General features: G+C 47.2%; 1 long non-coding RNA gene across 1 annotated transcript; it reads right to left on the bottom strand.

Annotated features, from left to right (window-relative positions):
• Positions 1 to 6,502: 6,502 nt before the first annotated feature.
• Positions 6,503 to 9,776, bottom strand: LOC144411356 (uncharacterized). The gene is made up of 2 exons (XR_013468504.1): positions 6,894 to 9,776; positions 6,503 to 6,807 (listed from the first exon to the last, which is right to left on the bottom strand). It is a non-coding gene; the product is annotated as an uncharacterized LOC144411356 (long non-coding RNA).
• Positions 9,777 to 18,101: the final 8,325 nt, after the last annotated feature.

The raw sequence follows: 18,101 nt of genomic DNA, 5'->3' as shown, positions 1-18,101 counted from the left end.
ACCTAAATGAATGTGAATAGAAGGTAGATGAGTAGCGAGCTGTCGTTAGCTGCTGCGAGGACGGAGTCATCACAGTGTTTAAATCAAGCGTTTCAATCGGCTCCGGCACCGAAACCGGAGTTGCGTTCCGGTACGGTAGTTACCGGCTGGCGTGGGCACCAATGTGGCACCGGTCCTCGGTACCCAAAAATACATGAGAGGGGTCAAATCGACTATTCCTAAATAAAGCTCTGTGTCTGGGTCAATGTCTGTGCACGTGCCTGATCGGGATGTGGGGAGAGAGGCATTTATTCCCTTATAGACCGGACGTAACAGTCCTAAACGTGGGGTTTAAATACCGTGATTTTGTCTCTCAATGTGGAGGTTGAATTATCATAAGTACTTGTATACATTTTTTCTTCGTTGGCAGCTGAATGGAGGTGACACGTTCATCTCAATTTAGAATCCTTTCCTAAACATGTTGAAGCAGTGCTGTAGTTCTGCTGACACACTAATGCAGAATATCTGCAAACCTAAAAGCAGAGCTCATGAAATAGCTGGCTGGCTTTAACAGCAGGTGACTTCAACAAAAATCACGTTTATATTCCATCAAAACGCTTCGAGAAGCTGCTCTGATCATTGCACCTGTGAGGGTGTGCGCTTACCTTTAGTCAGCGGGGAAGATAGCAGAGCACCAGCTTCACTTCTTCCTGTTACTGGTCTGACTGGACAATGGAGGGTTTGGATCACCTGCTCTATTATAACATCAGACACCACAAACACAAACATACTGTAGCGTGTCTTAAGTTCATGAAAGGTATATGGTTCTGATTAATGTTACTGTTACGTAGGCCAGGGTTGGGGTATGTCTGTAGTTTCGGGGTTCACGGGAAGTTGAGTTCTGACTAGAAAATGACCGGGTGTTGTGGAGCGGCGTGGTTGTGGCCGACAACAGGCAACAATAAACCCGAGTGATAAGAAACTGGCTCTTTATTGACACGGAACGTTACAACTGGTGTCAGAAGAAAACTTCTGATTGTGATAACGTAGTCGACCGCTCGGGCATTGGCGGACTACTGTTTGGTGGACGCTTTTTCTGGTGGAGATGGAGCGTTCTTTTGGCAGAGGTTTTTGTGTCAAGAAGGAGGAGGAGGACAACGAGTACGGACAACCTCGTCCTGTTCAAGTGCTGGGAGGACAACGTTTTTCCGTGGACAGTTTGGGAAGGGAGATGATACGTGAGTTACAGCCACCAACATCCGCTGGGGGTCCTGGCTTAGCGACGGCTAGCGCTGACGCTAGCTACACAGCGCGCGAAAATTTGCCGCCCGGGAACGTGCATGGACAAAACGTAAACAAAGATGGCGGCGCTCAGGGACAGCGAGTGCCGGTAGGCATGAAAACGGCGAAATATGCGCCAGACTGGGAGGCTTTTCATGCTCAGTTCGAGCTTTTAGCTCGTGCAAACAGCTGGTCAGATGAACAGAAAGCCCTCCAGCTCGCCCTTTGTTTGACGGATGATGCACTGTCTTGCCTGCTGCTTTTAGACCCGAGTGAGAGGGGTAATTATGGAGCCCTGGCTGGTGCTCTAGGGCTTCGGTTTGGACAATGTTTTCGTTCGGAGCTGCTGCGCTCGGAGCTGCATGGATGTCAGAGGCGAACTGGGGAGTCCCTGATCACGTTGGCAAACGACATCGAAGGACTGACACGACGAGCATACGCGCATATGCCTACGCCAGTGCAAACGGAGCTTGCACGTGATCAGTTTGTCAGGATTCTCTCGCCATCTGATCTGCGGGCTCACACTCAGTTGGCTCGCCCCCAAACCCTGACTGACGCACTGGAGTACGCGCTGGAGAGGGAGATGGTCATGAGCGCTGCACAGCACGATGCTTCTCCAATGGTCAGGGCGGTAGGAGAGACAATGTCGGAGCGGCCGCTGTGGGTGGACGAGGTGACCGAGATGATCAGGGGGTTGGCTATGCCCCCTGCCAGGCGTCAACAAACACAGGCCCCGGTGCGGCCACAACAACAGCCGCGCCTCTGCTGGGGATGTGGCCAAGCTGGACACTTGGTGAGGAATTGCCCAGCCTCGACTAAAGCTCTGGGAAACGACAAGGGGACGCAGTAGACGGGACGCTGCGTGCCCCCACCCTTAAGTCCCATTCGTCACTGGTTGTGGCCAGCAGCGCCTCTCAGTACAGCATGGGCCGGGGGCAGAATGTGGTTGTGGTGGGAAGGACTTCCATATCGGACTTATTCCCATTTGCATCGAGGGGGTTTCATGCACCGCCCTAGTGGACACAGGGTCAACGATCACAGTGGTCCGGCCAGAGGTGGTGCCAGTGGGTACACAGCTGGAGGACACAGCAGTTCAGCTCCGCACAGTAACTGGTGAGCTAGCACCAATGAAAGGGAGAGGGCAGCTGATATTGACTGTGGGGGGACGGAAAATGAGACACACTGTGTGGATAGCGGAATTACAAGATGCCTGTATTTTAGGCTTGGACTTTTTGCGGGAGCAGGGGTCCAGGGCTGGTCCTTCTGCAGGAAGTACCAGCCATTTGTGTGGGCAAAGGACTGTAAAAGCGCATTCAACACCCTCCAAGAGGCTCTGTCAAGCGCCCCCCATCCTGGCAGCCCCTGACCCCGAAGTGCCTTTTGTTCTGGACACAGACCTTAGCGGCGATGCAGTGGGGGCAGTCCTATCACAGGCATGGCCGGAAGGAGAGAGGGTTGTGGCCTACTACAGCAAAGTATTGCGTCACACGTAGGTGGCTGCTTGCTGTCGTCTTTGCCGCACGGCATTTTAAGTACTACACGTGTGGCCGCCCCTTCACTGTACGCACTGATTATGCCTCACTGCAGTGGCTGATGACATTCCAAGAGCCTGAGGGACAGCTGGCTCGTTGGCTGGAGGAGCTGCAAGGCTACGAGTTCAGCGTGGTTCACCGTGCTGGAGAACGGCATGGCAACGCTGACGCACTGTCCCGTCGACCCTGCAGTGAAGACGACTGCCGGTATTGTGACCGCAGAAAGGTCAGAGAACAGCAGCTGGTTCTGGGGCCAAACAAGCAGGACAGAGAGGAGTGTGAAGAGACTGTCAGGGCTTGTCAGGGCTTGTAGAGAGCAAGTGCCCGAAGTTTGCCACCTGCGGCTTTTCGAGCCACCTGACCTGGGACACACAGGGGGGGCAACGGGAAAAGTCAACACCCGCGGGCCGACCGAGGAGGAAGCGGCGGACGCCACTGAGGCTTAAAGACTTTGTCCTCGGGGACGAGGACTTAAGAAGGGGGGGGGGGGTAATGTAGCGTGTGTTAAGTTTATAAATGTATATGGTTCTGATTGATGTTACTGTTACGTAGGCCAGGGTTGGGGTGCCGCCCCTTCCGGGGAATGTGTGTAGTTTTCGGGGAGCACAGGAAGGGGAAGTTCTGTTCTGACTAAGTTGATGACCGGGTGCGTGGAATGGCGTGGGGTGGCCGACAACAGGCAACAATAAACAAAGTGATAAGAACCTGGCTCTTTATTGACACGAAACGTTACAATACTGAATGTAACCTTCATTCTGGTGGTAACGTGATTAGAAATATCTGGGTTTCTTAACTATTGATCAGTCAGAGATTGGCCACCTCAAAAGCATTAATGGCGACGTCCTGGCAGCATATTTTGTGAGTGACGCCGAGTGCGAAAAGTGGTCGGTGGCAGCTTCCTTTGTCAGGACGGCAGGTTCCGGTGGTCGGTGGCAGGTTCCCTTTTCGGAGCGGCAGGTTGCATTGGTCGGTGGTCGGTTCTTCTGGTGGTCGGTGGAAGGATCCTTTCTCAGTGGAGACATGGACCCGCCCCCTCCTCCTCATGCAAATGACATGTTGATGAGCATCTTCACGGCCACGCGTTCGCCGTAAATAATTTTTTTCTAACTTTATTGAGAATCAGGCTCAACACAGCGACCTGCAAGTAGCGCATTTGAATTTTCTCCAACAGTCATCAAGGCTGAATTTCAGAGCATCCTAGGCATGATGCTTTCTTTTTGTTTTACGTTGATAACAAAAATGAAGGCAAGCAGAGGTTTTATTCTGAAAAAGAGGTGACAGAGTTCAAGGGGGTACCTTGACACTGTCACAGTCAAATTACTGCAGTAGACCCCTGCTGGTCTTTCCAGAAAATTTTTCCAACAGCTAAAAAAGAGAAATAATTGAAATGTAAACAATTCAGACATGTGCAGGCTGTTGGAGAAAATTCAAATCATTTTCTGGAGGTATTAATGAAAATGTTGTGCTGCATAACCATGTGTTTACAGTAATGGACTTTTGATACATGTCAGTTTGCAGGCATAGACTGTTATTTCATGTTGGACGGAGACTTTTAAGGGATGCATTGGATGTGGAAAGAGAGGAGAACTGCGGGGAATATACAGTGACCCACCTCACCCCGGTTTCTGCAGCCAAATTTGCGCATGGGATGCAGAATAATCGGTTTTGGAAAAAAAAGAACATTAAAAATATTTGATACAGTTGAGACAAGAATCGTTTCCTTGTTTTACACACAGACATATTAGTTAATGTTATAATATTGACAATCAAATATTAGACAATTATGAATTGAAATGTATACGCCGACCCCTCCTGGCAGGAAAGGGACACTGCGACTGAAGACCCCATCAATGAGGTAAAATGTGGTGGTATTAGTCTAATTTAGAACCCGCATTTTCATGAGGTCAAAAGGGGGAATACACTGATATGGATCCTATTTAAGTTGGTGGGAAATTTTAAGGATTGAATCAGACTGACCTAACGTTCATGAGTGGTAGATGTAATCACAGAGATTGACAGGCCATGACCAGAACAGACTGACAGGTCGTTTATTACATTAGCTGACACTTTTATCCAAAGCGACTAAGGTCACAATAAGTGCATTTCAAACATAAGGATACAAACTCAACATGAACATAAAAGTGCAATTTCATCATGGGAAGGTGGCGACGGTTCATGCGACCGACCGTTACATCATAGGATGCTGCCGAGGTTAAGACACACGTCACTTTATTTAAGACGCTGCGCTACTTGCAGGTCGCTGTGTTGAGCCTGATTCTCAATAAAGTTAGAAAAAAATGATTTACGGCGAACGCGTGGCCGTGAAGATGCTCATTAACATGTCATTTGCATGAGGAGGAGGGGGCGGGTCCATGTCTCCACTGAGAAAGGATCCTTCCACCGACCACCGGAAGAACCGACCACCGACCAATGCAACCTGCCGCTCCGAAAAGGGAACCTGCCACCGACCACCGGAACTTGCCGTCCTGACAAAGGAAGCTGCCACCGACCACTTTTCGCACCCGGGGTCACTCACAAAATATGCTGCCGCCTTTATGCCTTTGAGCCTGAGCAAAGCCTACAGGGAAGGTCGGCCCATTTGGACGACAACAGGTACTCATCTGCTCGGCTCTTCATTGAGAAGGCCGAGGCCTGAGGTGGAGGGCGCTGCCTCCCTGAGGTCCTCTTCCCTGGTCATCTGAAGGAGGGGCCAAGGCCTGAAGTGGAGGGGGCCGTGTCCACGTGGTCGTCCTCTCCGTTCCTCGGCCCTTGTCATCCTCTTGCCTGCTTGGTGGACTCTCCTGACATCTGGAGGACTGGGGTTGGCTCTTCGTCAGGACATTCCACATGAAAAGGGAGTGGGGGAGATTGCACTGGTCGCAAAATCAAAACCCATAAATATTTCTTTCACCTTTAAACTCAATGTGCCGTACTCATTTGTAACCTGGGAACCCTTCTAAGGACTGAAGGGGGTCAGAAAGTTGTTTTACTTGCACACCGGAGGTCCCAATCACAGCCGCCTGAGGACCTTTTTCAGCCTCTTCTGTGCTCCACAAGAGTTGTTATCTAGTAGTTCATCACTTCTCCAACAAGATTCGTATCGATAGATTTGTGTCTAACTATTATTTAATACATGAATTTAGTATTTAGTATTATACCATAATAAATAAAAAGACAACTAGATGTGTTACAGGGTTCAAAAATTGTCTTGAACATCGACGACGGGAACAAACCCTCTGATTCGTTGGCTGATTTCAATCACTAGAGACGGTTGAGATCAAGTTACCATTAACGTTGGAGCGAGTAAATTAGCCTATTAGAATATTTAGGATTTGTCATTTTGGGAGCAGTTAACACACATTTTTCTGATCGCTCACACATCTTGTTGAACTCGGGGTTTGAATTTGTTTTATTGGATTTGTTTGTGCTTTCAGTTGCCTGACTTCATTTCTTAGAAACATTCATGTTTTAATCAAAATGTTCCATGTAGGAAACATCTACTTTAGGCTGAGACATGTTTCCCCAGCTTCACGTGCTGCTTCCTGTCAGACAGGAAGTCAGTGATCCACTTGCAGGTGGAGTCGGGCACGTGCAGCTGGGAGAGTTTGTCCTGCAGCAACATCATTGCTGTTTCACTTCATTTAAGTCAACAAGTAATAAAGAACACGTGATTCTCTTTGGTCTGAAAAAAAGAAAATGGATTCATTTGGTTTTATTTTTATCAAAATTTATTTTCAAATAATAATAAACACGTGACATATTTAACAAAAAAAAAACACAATAAACGGGAGAGTGGGGCAGAAACACATAGAGGGGGAAAATGAGAGGTAGAGAGTGGAGGGTGGGGAGAGGGCCAGAAAGTGATAGAGGAGGAAAAGGGCCTGTGGGTAAATAGAAACGTTAGTGAGTCTTTGTGTGGATCTGGAGCTGCTCCTGAGGGGTCGACTCTCAGCGCGCCCCGGTGACGTGACGTCCTGATGATGTCCTCATGGCGTCCTGATGGCGTCCTGTTGGTCTGCAGAGACAAGGAGAAGAGACGTGAGGAGGATCATCGGGATGTGAGAAAACATTCATAGATCCAATTATTTTAATTTGATGTACCTTCATTTAGTTATTTCATGTGTGTATCTACATTATACATTGTGGTTGTTAAAGTGTATTTCTGTATATGCTTTTCATGTTTAGTTCCTGAGAAGAAAGAAAGAAAAGTTAGTAACACGTTAATGTTGTTAGTGTGTAGAACAAAATCTCCAACAGGAATCAGGAAACATTTATTGCCAAAAGAAGAGTACGGCTCCTTTTTCCTTTTCCTTTTTCACGCGTCTCTGGTTCCGCTCTGGCTTCCACTGAAGATCCCCCCACACTGGCTTGGCACAGCCATTTACCCCCATGATGGTCAGCTGCAGGAGGGACGTCCCCAGCACACCTGAAGAAAGTCTCTCACACACACACACACACACACACATATATGGAGCAAATCCAGGTCAAACGTTTTGTTCATTTGAAAAACAAAAAAAATGAAGTGGGGAGGAAGGGAGAGAGATGGGGGCGGGGGGAAGACAGTGGGGGGACAATGGGAGAGTGGGGGCAGAAACAGATAGAGGGGGAAAAGAAGAGAGAGGGTGGAGGGTGGGGAGAGGGCCAGAAAGTGATAGAGGGGGAAAAGGGAGAGGGTGCCTGTGGGTAAGAGACAAGGAGAAGAGACGTGAGGAGGATCATCGGGATGTGAGAAAACATTCATAGATCCAATTATTTTAATTTGATGTACCTTCATTTAGTTATTTCATGTTTGTATCTACATTATATATTGTGGTTGTTAAAGTGTATTTCTGTATATGCTTTTCATGTTTAGTGAGTCTCTGTGCATAACAACATGTTAGAGTGTCTCTGTGTAAGTACTTTTATATCTTTTATATGCGTCTCTGTGTACATGTACATGATAACAGCAGGAATCAGAGGTTTATCTCAAGTACTAACTGTAAATCACAGCTTTCACCACGCGATACACCGACACATCACATCATTCACAGCCGTACGGCTGCAGTCTGTCTGGACTCCTCACTTACCTTCAGTGTGTAGATGTGAGGTTTGAAACTAACTGACTGAATGTGCCACAGACCTTATGCTGAGGTGAACGGAGCTTAGAACATGGAGCTTAGAACATGGAGCATAGAACATGGAACATGGAGAAATGTTCCATCATGATGTCACGTCTCTATGGTTACAGTGAAGGTATCTTGAATATGGAAATGAGCCTTTAAAGTAAACGTGTGTGTGGACGGTGTATCTGTATTGATGGAGCTCATCCACTTCACATGCTGCATAAAACACTTTGCTCTGTTTGTTTTCTATGACCCGTTCATCTGGATCTTGAAAGCAAACACTTTAAAGAATAAATAAAGAACGATTTTTGATTTTGGTCCATTGTTTCAAGTCGGAAATATATAAACTCTTGAATCCGGATCGTTAAACCTCCCGTTCGAGCCCTCTTGTCTGCAGTGGTTATGCTAAGCTAACCAGCGGCTGGCTTTAGCTTCGCGTTGAGCGCACAGACATGAGAGTAGGGATGAGAATCGTTTGGGTTTTTCCGATACCGATGATAAACCGACACATTTAAAACAATACCAGTGTCTGAACCCATACATGAAATTGAACAATGAACAATACCCTAAATATAGACAAATAAAAACCACTTGGCTTCAAACTACAGCTTCGAATTGTTTAACTTCAAACTATGAACAATATATGAATTGTTTAAAGTTTACAGTATGATTGCAGTGTTTATCTACCAACAGCCAGAAGAGTAGTTAATTGGAATTTGGGGAATATTAATAATTTAATTTTAGATTCATGCTCATTGTGCAGGAAGGACAGATATGTAACATATATTGAAAAGCATTTACGTTAGATTGACCTTGTTTGTCTCAAAGTATTGACGTGCAACACAGAAGAGCTGCAGAGGACAGAATGTATTAATTGTATATTTAGTTGACCCTTTGTTGCGTAGAATATAGACAAAGCGAAATAAATCAAAAGATCTCCCGTCATTTGCGGAAGGAAATGAATACAATTGTATGCAGCTTAATGACAAACCCGGACCTAAATGAATGTGAATAGAAGGTAGATGAGTAGCGAGCTGTCGTTAGCTGCTGCGAGGACGGAGTCATCACAGTGTTTAAATCAAGTGTTTCAATCGGCTCCGGCACCGAAACCGGGGTTGCGTTCCGGTACGGTAGTTACCGGCTGGCGTGGGCACCAATGTGGCACCGGTCCTCGGTACCCAAAAATACATGAGAGGGGTCAAATCGACTATTCCTAAATAAAGCTCTGTGTCTGGGTCAATGTCTGTGCACGTGCCTGATCGGGATGTGGGGAGAGAGGCATTTATTCCCTTATAGACCGGACGTAACAGTCCTAAACGTGGGGTTTAAATACCGTGATTTTGTCTCTCAATGTAGAGGTTGAATTATCATAAGTACTTGTATACATTTTTTCTTCGTTGGCAGCTGAATGGAGGTGACACGTTCATCTCAATTTAGAATCCTTTCCTAAACATGTTGAAGCAGTGCTGTAGTTCTGCTGACACACTAATGCAGAATATCTGCAAACCTAAAAGCAGAGCTCATGAAATAGCTGGCTGGCTTTAACAGCAGGTGACTTCAACAAAAATCACGTTTATATTCCATCAAAAGGCTTCGAGAAGCTGCTCTGATCATTGCACCTGTGAGGGTGTGCGCTTACCTGTAGTCAGCGGGGAAGATAGCAGAGCACCAGCTTCACTTCTTCCTGTTACTGGTCTGACTGGACAATGGAGGGTTTGGATCACCTGCTCTATTATAACATCAGACACCACAAACACAAACATACTGTAGCGTGTCTTAAGTTCATGAAAGGTATATGGTTCTGATTAATGTTACTGTTACGTAGGCCAGGGTTGGGGTATGTCTGTAGTTTCGGGGTTCACGGGAAGTTGAGTTCTGACTAGAAAATGACCGGGTGTTGTGGAGCGGCGTGGTTGTGGCCGACAACAGGCAACAATAAACCCGAGTGATAAGAAACTGGCTCTTTATTGACACGGAACGTTACAACTGGTGTCAGAAGAAAACTTAGTCTGATTGTGATAACGTAGTCGACCGCTCGGGCATTGGCGGACTACTGTTTGGTGGACGCTTTTTCTGGTGGAGATGGAGCGTTCTTTTGGCAGAGGTTTTTGTGTCAAGAAGGAGGAGGAGGACAACGAGTACGGATAACCTCGTCCTGTTCAAGTGCTGGGAGGACAACGTTTTTCCGTGGACAGTTTGGGAAGCGGATGTTGGAGTCACCAACATCCGCTGGGGGTCCTGGCTTAGCGACGGCTAGCGCTGACGCTAGCTACACAGCGCGCGAAAATTTGCCGCCCGGGAACGTGCATGGACAAAACGTAAACAAAGATGGCGGCGCCCAGGGACAGCGAGTGCCGGTAGTCATAAAAACGGCGAAATATGCGCCAGACTGGGAGGCTTTTCATGCTCAGTTCGAGCTTTTAGCTTGTGCAAACAGCTGGTCAGATGAACAGAAAGCCCTCCAGCTCGCCCTTTGATTGACGGATGATGCACTGTCTTGCCTGCTGCTTTTAGACCTGAGTGAGAGGGGTAATTATGGAGCCCTGGCTGGTGCTCTAGGGCTTCGGTTTGGACAATGTTTTCGTTCGGAGCTGCTGCGCTCGGAGCTGCATGGATGTCAGAGGCGAACTGGGGAGTCCCTGATCACGTTGGCAAACGACATCGAAGGACTGACACAACGAGCATACGCGCATATGCCTACGCCAGTGCAAACGGAGCTTGCACGTGATCAGTTTGTCAGGGCTCTCTCGCCATCTGATCTGCGGGCTCACACTCAGTTGGCTCGCCCCCAAACCCTGACTGACGCACTGGAGTACGCGCTGGAGAGGGAGATGGTCATGAGCGCTGCACAGCACGATGCTTCTCCAATGGTCAGGGCGGTAGGAGAGACAATGTCGGAGCGGCCGCTGTGGGTGGACGAGGTGACCGAGATGATCAGGGGGTTGGCTATGCCCCCTGCCAGGCGTCAACAAACACAGGCCCCGGTGCGGCCACAACAACAGCCGCGCCTCTGCTGGGGATGTGGCCAAGCTGGACACTTGGTGAGGAATTGCCCAGCCTCGACTAAAGCTCTGGGAAACGACAAGGGGACGCAGTAGACGGGACGCTACGTGCCCCCACCCTTAAGTCCCGTTCGTCACTGGTTGTGGCCAGCAGCGCCTCTCAGTACAGCATGGGCCGGGGGCAGAATGTGGTTGTGGTGGGAAGGACTTCCATATCGGACTTATTCCCATTTGCATCGAGGGGGTTTCATGCACCGCCCTAGTGGACACAGGGTCAACGATCACATTGGAGGTGGTGCCAGTGGGTACACAGCTGGAGGACACAGCAGTTCAGCTCCGCACAGTAACTGGTGAGCTAGCACCAATGAAAGGGAGAGGGCAGCTGATATTGACTGGGGGAAATGAGACACACTGTGTGGGTAGCGGAATTACAAGATGCCTGTATTTTAGGCTTGGACTTTTTGCGGGACCAGGGGTCCAGGGCTGGTCCTTCTGCAGCCCCTGACCCCGAAGTGCCTTTTGTTCTGGACACAGACGCTAGCGGCGATGCAGTGGGGGCAGTCCTATCACAGGCATGGCCGGAAGGAGAGAGGGTTGTGGCCTACTACAGCAAAGCCCTGAATAAAGCTGAGCGGCGGTATTACGTCACACGTAGGGAGCTGCTTGCTGTCGTCTTTGCCGCACTGCATTTTAAGTACTACCTGTGTGGCCGCCCCTTCACTGTACGCACTGATTATGCCTCACTGCAGTGGCTGATGACATTCCAAGAGCCTGAGGGACAGCGGGCTCGTTGGCTGGAGGAGCTGCAAGGCTACGAGTTCAGCGTGGTTCACCGTGCTGGAGAACGGCATGGCAACGCTGACGCACTGTCCCGTCGACCCTGCAGTGAAGACGACTGCCGGTATTGTGACCGCAGAAAGGTCAGAGAACAGCAGCTGGTTCTGGGGCCAAACAAGCAGGACAGAGAGGAGTGTGAAGACTGTCGGGGCTTGTAGAGAGCTGCTGGTGGTGGACAATGCTATCTGGGCCGCGGAACAGCAACAAGACCCGGTCGTGCAGCCAGTGATGCTGTGGGTGGAGGCGCGGCAGCGGCCGCCCTGCGAGGAGGTGGCCGCTCTCTCCCCATGGACAAAAGGGCTGTGGGCTAAATCTAATTCTTTGCAGCTGGCTGATGGGGTCCTTCAGCGGGCATGGTTGGAACCAGCGTCGGGAGAGAAAAAGTGGCAGGCGGTGGTACCCAGAGGGATGCAGGGGCTGTTCTCGAAGCCATGCATGGCTCTGCAGGCTCCGGTCACTTTGGGGTGACCAATACACTCCGGCGGGTCTGTCAAGCCTTCTATTTGGGGCGGCTGAGGAGAGACGTTGAAGACTTTTGTCGGTGCTGTGATCTCTGCACTGCCTGCAAAGGACCACAGGGCCAGTCCAGGGCTCCGCTACAGCAGTTTCCAGTGGGGGGGCCCATGCAGCGGCTGGGGGTAGACGTTCTGGGCCCTCTCCCACTCACAGGCCCGGACTACGCCAGGCGGCTGCAGGACTGCTTGGACTCTGCACATGCGTAGTGCGGGCGTGCGACAAAAGAGGAATTATGACGTCCGGGCCAAGGGCCGACACTTTGCGGCTGGGGAGCTGGTGTGGACATACACTCCTGAACGGAAGAAAGGCAGGTGCCCTAAGCTGGAAAGCCACTGGGTGGGACCGTGTCTGGTCCTGGAGCGGCTGGGAGAGGTTGTCTACCGGGTGCAGATGCCTGGCAGGGGGCGCTGGGTGGCGTTACACCGGGACAGGCTGGCACCCCTCAGACAGCTGGAGGAGAGGAAGAAACGCCTTGGGTGACTGTCGTGGCATCACCTAACCTAATGGCATTTGCTCTGGCGATGCTCTTTATCGAGAACCAGATCCAGAGGCTGGAGGAGTCGAGAGCCAAACTCGGTACATCATCAGCAGATCAGAGGTTCGCTTTGTATAAATGTGCCTTATAGTAATAGTTATTCAGGCAGTGAATGCAGCGTCGACGCTCGGATCACATGACCGCACCTTATAATATGTGTAAACAAACACCAAGGACTTGTGTCCGCGCAGCTGATCCATAGGAGCAGATGCTGATCCTCTTGCCGATCGTACACAGCAGCTTCGGGCTTTTTGACCACGTGGCTGAATTCATTCCAACCGCTCTGAAACCTGTGAGCCTTCAAAGTCGCTGAATCCGGTCATCCTCTCCTTTGCTGAGGCCCTTCAGGGTGTTTCTGCTTCTCTGTATAGAAAACACTTCAAAAGATTAGGAAACAAAATAGTACATATGTATGGATTAAAACTAATGTCATTAGTATTTTTAATTATGTATTATGAGCTGTTTATAGCCATATAATTCGTCTCTAACATTATTAATATTGATCAAAACAAAACATCTTGTTTAAACAACTGGAAGTTTCTTATAAACATTACATTTTATGAGATGACACGTGAACACGTAAAAATATGATTTGCCTTTGCTTCTCCTCTCCACCGAACAGCCTAATATACTGAATGTAACCTTCATTCTGGTGGTAACGTGATTAGAAATGTCTGAGTTTCTTAACTATTGATCTCAGTCAGAGATTGGCCACCTCAAAAGCATTAATGGCGACGTCCCGGCAGCATATTTTGTGAGTGACGCCGAGTGCGAAAAGTGGTCGGTGGCAGCTTCCTTGGTCAGGACGGCAGGTTCCGGTGGTCGGTGGCAGGTTCCCTTTTCGGAGCGGCAGGTTGCATTGGTCGGTGGTCGGTTCTTCCAGTGGTCGGTGGAAGGATCCTTTCTCAGTGGAGACATGGTCCCACCAACTTAAATAGGATCCATATCAGTGTATTCCCTCTTTTGACCTCATGAAAATGCGGGTTCTAAATTAGACTAATACCACCACATTTTACCTCATTGATGGGGTCTTCAGTCGCAGTGTCCCTTTCCTGCCAGGAGGGGTCCTTGTTTGAACAACTTTGTGTCACTCAGAAATAAGAACAGAATCTGTTTTATTTCCCATATATGCGTATATGTACAAATTTGATTTTGCCTACATGTCAGGTCTCAAAACACACAGTTCATTCAATAAACAGGAATATATAAAATAATTAAAATTAAATTAAATTTGAAATAATGATTTATCAACTATGCAATATAAAATATACATTCAAAATGATACATGTATTTGACCTTATATTTAACAAGTCGTCTCCTTAGTCCGCAGGATCTGCAGTAATCTTTCCTGCTTGTTTCCTCGCCCCTCAGATGTACAAGTCCAGGATGGAGGGCAGTCTTGTGGCAATCATTCTCTCTGCGCACCTGATGATTCCGTTGTAGTCTGTGGTCTTGTTTGGTGGCCAATCCAAACCACACAGCGATGGAAGAACAGGGAGTAGACATGATGGGAGAGTAGAAGAAGCCCCCCCGGTATGATGGTGTTCAATACAGAGCTAAAGTCCACAAACAAACAGATCCCCCAACACCAGCTTCTCCAAAGTTTCATCACCATAGACGGACGATGGGCCTGTAGTCATTTAATCCCATGACGGTGGAGCGTTCGAAGCACGAGGGGACTTCACACAGCTCGAGTGATTGGTTGAAGATCAGCGTGAAGATGGGGCGACAATGGTGACACATCAAATAATAAAAAGAAAGTAGTATTAGTCAAACTATTTATCTATATACTTATATACTGTTGTATATCTTTACACATGGGGCGGGGGCGTTACATATTTATTTTATGTTTTCTTTCTGGGATACATTGACCATAAAAGCAATCTCTACGTGGATCCACTTTTTGTACAATTTAGTTCTTTTTCTTTTTTTTTAACAAATAACTATGTATGATGTGTTAAAATTGTGCAATGTCATCATCCGTTGATAGGACAAACTATGTAACAATAGGGTCAACTAACAAGAACGGATGCACTGGTGATCATGTCATGTGACACGGTGTAATTCTTTTTGGGAAATATTCTACAGAGATCGCCTATCACCTTTTTCAGCACAATGACAATGTTAATTTTGTGTTAACAAATGAATCAGTAATAGCACACTATCAAACTTTAGTATTGGTCCACAACTACCTGGTTGAAGAACATGACTTACTTTTCTCAATAGATCTTTCAAGAGAAGACAATATAGCTGCTAAAATGTCAGTTCTGTCTTCATTAAATAACCTCTTAATAGATTCTTATCAATAATAATTTATTCTACATTTGTACCCGTTTTTCTGCTTCAAATCCTCATTCAGTTTAAATCTGAACACCCCCCCCCCCATACCCCCTCGCCCAACACACACAAACACACTGGTTGAGAGACCTGCAACACTTATTCTATTATGTAATCGCACATTTTCCTAAGTATTGTTTTGGATCACTTTTTTTTGCTACATCTTTAAAACCTATGTATAAATTCCATTCCCCTACTATAACAATATATTTCTTTGAATTATTTTTCCTTTTGAATTGTTCTTCTCTTCATTGTGTTATGGAGATAAACATATGTGAGACACCTCTGCTGCTCAGGGTCATAATGACCTGCTAACTAAAAGTCAAGGCAAATCAAGCCAACAAGCCAATCAATGTTCTTCAGGACCTTCAGAAACATCCCCCTCTATGTCTCTGTTGTCATCAAGGCTGAGTTTCAGAGCATCCTAGGCATGATGCTTTCTTTTTGTTTTACGTTGATAACAAAAATGAAGGCAAGCAGAGGTTTTATTCTGAAAAAGAGGTGACAGAGTTCAAGGGGGTACCTTGACACTGTCACAGTCAAATTACTGCAGTAGACCCCTGCTGGTCTTTCCAGAAAATTTTTCCAAAAGCTACAAAAGAGAAATAATTGAAATGTAAACAATTCAGACATGTGCAGGCTGTTGGAGAAAATTCAAATCATTTTCTGGAGGTATTAATGAAAATGTTGTGCTGCATAACCATGTGTTTACAGTAATGTAATGACTTTTGATACATGTCAGTTTGCAGGCAGAGACTGTTATTTCATGTTGGACGGAGACTTGTGTTAACCTACAATATGTATGTGCTTTTTAAAGGATGCATTGGATGTGGAAAGAGAGGAGAACTGCGGGGAATATACAGTGACCCACCTCACCCCGGTTTCTGCAGCCAAATTTGCGCATGGGATGCAGAATAATCGGTTTTGGAAAACAAAATATTTATAATAATATTCAAAATATTTGATACAGTTGAGACAAGAATCGTTTCTTTGTTTTACACACAGACATATTAGTTAATGTTATAATATTGACAATCAAATATTAGACAATTATGAATTGAAATGTATACGCCGACCCCTCCTGGCAGGAAAGGGACACTGCGACTGAAGACCCCATCAATGAGGTAAAATGTGGTGGTATTAGTCTAATTTAGAACCCGCATTTTCATGAGGTCAAAAGGGGGAATACACTGATATGGATCCTATTTAAGTTGGTGGGAAATTGTTAAGGATTGAATCAGACTGACCTAACGTTCATGAGTGGTAGATGTAATCACAGAGATTGACAGGCCATGACCAGAACAGACTGACAGGTCGTTTATTACATCAGCTGACACTTTTATCCAAAGCGACTAAGGTCACAATAAGTGCATTTCAAACATAAGGATACAAACTCAACATGAACATAAAAGTGCAATTTCATCATGGGAAGCTGGCGACGGTTCATGCGACCGACCGTTACATCATAGGACGCTGGCGAGGTTAAGACACACGTCACTTTATTTAAGACGCTGCGCTACTTGCAGGTCGCTGTGTTGTGCCTGATTCTCAATAAAGTTAGAAAAAAATGATTTACGGCGAACGCGTGGCCGTGAAGATGCTCATTAACATGTCATTTGCATGAGGAGGAGGGGGCGGGTCCATGTCTCCACTGAGAAAGGATCCTTCCACCGACCACCGGAAGAACCGACCACCGACCAATGCAACCTGCCGCTCCGAAAAGGGAACCTGCCACCGACCACCGGAACCTGCCGTCCTGACAAAGGAAGCTGCCACCGACCACTTTTCGCACTCGGCGTCACTCACAAAATATGCTGCCGCCTTTATGCCTTTGAGCCTAAGCAAAGCCTACAGGGAAAGTCGGCCCATTTGGACGACAACAGGTACTCATCTGCTCGGCTCTTCATTGAGAAGGCCGAGGCCTGAGGTGGAGGGCGCTGCCTCCCTGAGGTCCTCTTCCCTGGTCATCTGGAGGAGGGGCCAAGGCCTGAAGTGGAGGGGGCCGTGTCCACGTGGTCGTCCTCTCCGTTCCTCGGCCCTTGTCATCCTCTTGCCTGCTTGGTGGACTCTCCTGACATCTGGAGGACTGGGGTTGGCTCTTCGTCAGGACATTCCACATGAAAAGGGAGTGGGGGAGATTGCACTGGTCGCAAAATCAAAACCCATGAATATTTCTTTAACCTTTAAACTCAATGTGCCGTACTCATTTGTAACCTGGGAACCCTTCTAAGGACTGAAGGGGGTCAGAAAGTTGTTTTACTTGCACACCGGAGGTCCCAATCACAGCCGCCTGAGGACCTTTTTCAGCCTCTTCTGTGCTCCACAAGAGTTGTTATCTAGTAGTTCATCACTTCTCCAACAAGATTCGTATCGATAGATTTGTGTCTAACTATTATTTAATACATTAATTTAGTATTTAGTATTATACCATAATAAATAAAAAGACAACTAGATGTGTTACAGGGTTCAAAAATTGTCTTGAACATCGACGACGGGAACAAACCCTCTGATTCGTTGGCTGATTTCAATCACTAGAGACGGTTGAGATCAAGTTACCATTAACGTTGGAGCGAGTAAATTAGCCTATTAGAATATTTAGGATTTGTCATTTTGGGAGCAGTTAACACACATTTTTCTGATCGCTCACACATCTTGTTGAACTCGGGGTTTGAATTTGTTTTATTGGATTTGTTTGTGCTTTCAGTTGCCTGACTTCATTTCTTAGAAACATTCATGTTTTAATCAAAATGTTCCATGTAGGAAACATCTACTTTAGGCTGAGACATGTTTCCCCAGCTTCACGTGCTGCTTCCTGTCAGACAGGAAGTCAGTGATCCACTTGCAGGTGGAGTCGGGCACGTGCAGCTGGGAGAGTTTGTCCTGCAGCAACATCATTGCTGTTTCACTTCATTTAAGTCAACAAGTAATAAAGAACACGTGATTCTCTTTGGTCTGAAAAAAAGAAAATGGATTCATTTGG

The sequence above is a fragment of the Gasterosteus aculeatus genome, chromosome 8 (genome assembly GCF_964276395.1).
Source record: "Gasterosteus aculeatus chromosome 8, fGasAcu3.hap1.1, whole genome shotgun sequence".
NCBI lineage: Eukaryota > Metazoa > Chordata > Actinopteri > Perciformes > Gasterosteidae > Gasterosteus > Gasterosteus aculeatus.
This window is presented reverse-complemented; position numbering and strand designations above follow the sequence as displayed.